The 2779-nt window shown below is 35.2% G+C and overlaps 1 long non-coding RNA gene across 1 annotated transcript; it reads right to left on the reverse strand.

The window, feature by feature from the left end:
- Window positions 1–1168: 1168 nt before the first annotated feature.
- LOC109591190 (uncharacterized) lies at window positions 1169–1453 on the reverse strand. The gene is made up of 2 exons (XR_002189701.1): window positions 1400–1453; window positions 1169–1354 (listed from the first exon to the last, which is right to left on the reverse strand). It is a non-coding gene; the product is annotated as an uncharacterized LOC109591190 (long non-coding RNA).
- Window positions 1454–2779: the final 1326 nt, after the last annotated feature.

Consider the following 2779-nt stretch of genomic DNA (forward strand, 5'->3'; position numbering starts at 1 on the left):
CACGCATATACTCTATATCTAAATTTCAAACAATTTTTGACAAATTGCGCACTTATTTTGTGAAAGTACAACATTTTTACTGCCCAATCATGCAAAAAAGATAAAGAAATTCAAAACTTTGTTCGGTACTTTAGTCTTCTAAAGGTGAAATAATTTTAGTCGTCTCAGTGATAACGGGTGCAGCAACAAGAGTGAACAAGTGCTTTTCTCTTCTCACGGGAATAATAAAGTAAAACTAAGAGTGCTTAACAGCTATACAAGCAAATCATGTCTCTAGATCCTTTTAAAGTAATAACAAGAAGGCCTTTTGTTAGTGGATGAGTCTTCTTGCGCCACGCCTGCCACTTTAACAATAGAATATGAAAAAACTACCATAACCAATTGCATTAAGTAGCATTCAAGAAGCTCCAAGTATCTAGTGAAGTCCCATCCATGAACCAGAAAGACGTTAGCAGGCTTTGTAGTGAAGCTTCCTATCAATCCACCATTGCTGAGCTGCCGTTGCTATGGTAATTCCAATGAATATCATTAAATTAATGCGACCGGAAGTCCCATTGCAATAGCTGGACATGCCACTTACCTGACACAAATGCCATAAGTTTCTGAAATTGTGAGTTTGAAGGATGCTTACAATGTATACGACGTAACTGTATTACATTTTCAAGTGACGAACAACTATCAGTATCATCTATTTTTTTCACCTCAATGTCACCATTCTCTGTTTCCGAAAACAAAAAAGATTGGAGGTGAGAACCACTGTATTTCCATTTTCCAAAGTCATCCTTCTTAACATCATCAGGATGCCTGAGAGAATCAAGATTAATGACAAAAGTGGCAGATTCTTCTATGTGCCTTGGTCTTTCATGGCACACTTTCTTTTCATCAATATTCTTATTAAGAAGAATCTCAATAATCTCCTCACATTTGTACGTAGAAAGTGGAGTCTCATATATTGGAGACCCAGCTCTGGACACATGAATAAAGTGATTAATCATATAAAATGTTCTTACTTTGTGAAGAGAGGTGTCTCATCTTCATTATCAGAGCAAATTTCTCGTTTCACCTTTTTTGTTCTACAAATAGCAAAGTAACAATGTAACGGTACCACGTCTATCAGTTTTAAACCACGCCTTAAATTAATTTTTAATGTCATTATATACATACATACTTCTGGAAATAACATTCTTCATCACTTTCAGGTTCTTCATCACTTTCAAAAATATAAATATACTCATCCTTCTCTTTAACGTCTTCTTCTTCATCACTGCTGCTACTTATGACTACCGGATGGTCTGATGACTCACCCAACGCCGCAAGATCATCGGAGGCTGACTGTAACTCCAAAACTACTTTCCTAAAGTTCTATTATCAACTTGGTAATGCCATAAAATATTCATACCTGCATTGATTGCTGTTGGCAGCAATTTTAACAGGTGAGTCTACACCTTGGTCTACACTGTCTCATTCTTCTACTCTTTTGTACTTGTATAATTCTCCTACTCATTCGTATTTGTATAATTCACCTACTCATTCTTCTACTCTTTTGTATTTGTATAATTCACCTACTCATTCGTATTTGTATAATTCACCTACTCATTCGCCTTCTCATTCGTATTTGTATAATTCACCTACTCATTCACCTTCTCTTTCGTATTCGTATAATTCACCTACTCATTCGCCTTCTCATTTGTATTTGTATAATTCATCTACTCATTCGCCTTCTCATTCGTATTCGTATAATTCACCTACTCATTTGTATTTGCATAATCCACCTACTCATTCACCTACTCTTTCGTATTCGTATAATTCACCTACTCATTCGCCTCTCATTCGTGTTCGTATAATTCACCTACTCATTTGCCTTCTCATTCGTATTTGTATAATTCACCTACTCATTTGCCTTCTCATTCGTGTTTGTATAATTCACCTACTCATTCACCTTCTCATTTGTATTCGTATAATTCACCTACTCATTCGTATTTGTATAATTCACCTACTCATTCACCTTCTCATTCGTATTTGTATAATTCACCTACTCATTCGCCTTCTCATTCGTATTCGTATAATTCACCTACTCATTCGTATTTGTATAATTCACCTACTCATTTGCCTTCTCATTCGTATTCGTATAATTCACCTACTCATTCATATTCGTATAATTCACCTACTCATTCGCCTTCTCATTCGTATTTGTATAATTCACCTACTCATTACTATAACTCACCTGTTGGTTTGTATACTTCATCTGCTGATTTAACTTTAACTATTCCTTTGTTTGAGTCAGCTATGTCATCTGTACATTTAGTAAATGTTAATGTGAATCTTCTTCATCCCATCAAAACTCTCCTTCCTTGGACTATTTTACAAGTGGGAGAGATTAATTACTCAATTAAAGATTTTTTTCTCAATACTGTTATAACAAGACTATCTGACGATTCATATTGCTTAGAAGGAGCTCAAATTGGGAGAGATAAGTCCATTTTAGATAATGTGGACATCAATTTGCCAATTCTTCCAGTCATATCATCATTTGGGCTATATTTAAGATATTCTGTATCTAGTGGCAATGGTACATCTTCAGTTGCAAATGAAGTTATTGAAATAGATGCAAATGCTTCACATCTTTTGTCTTCAGTGTTGCATCCAATTCAGCAGGAGCGAACACAAAAGGACAAGCTATATAATGATTTAATTAATTACCTTGCATCTTTTTCTGTCTCTCTTAAGGCCACTGAACTTGAAGAAGGGAAGAAGTTGGTAGTTACTCTGCAAAACATCT

The sequence above is a fragment of the Amphimedon queenslandica genome, unplaced genomic scaffold (genome assembly GCF_000090795.2).
Source record: "Amphimedon queenslandica unplaced genomic scaffold, v1.1 AMPQUscaffold_8751_Cont19309, whole genome shotgun sequence".
Taxonomy (NCBI): domain Eukaryota; kingdom Metazoa; phylum Porifera; class Demospongiae; order Haplosclerida; family Niphatidae; genus Amphimedon; species Amphimedon queenslandica.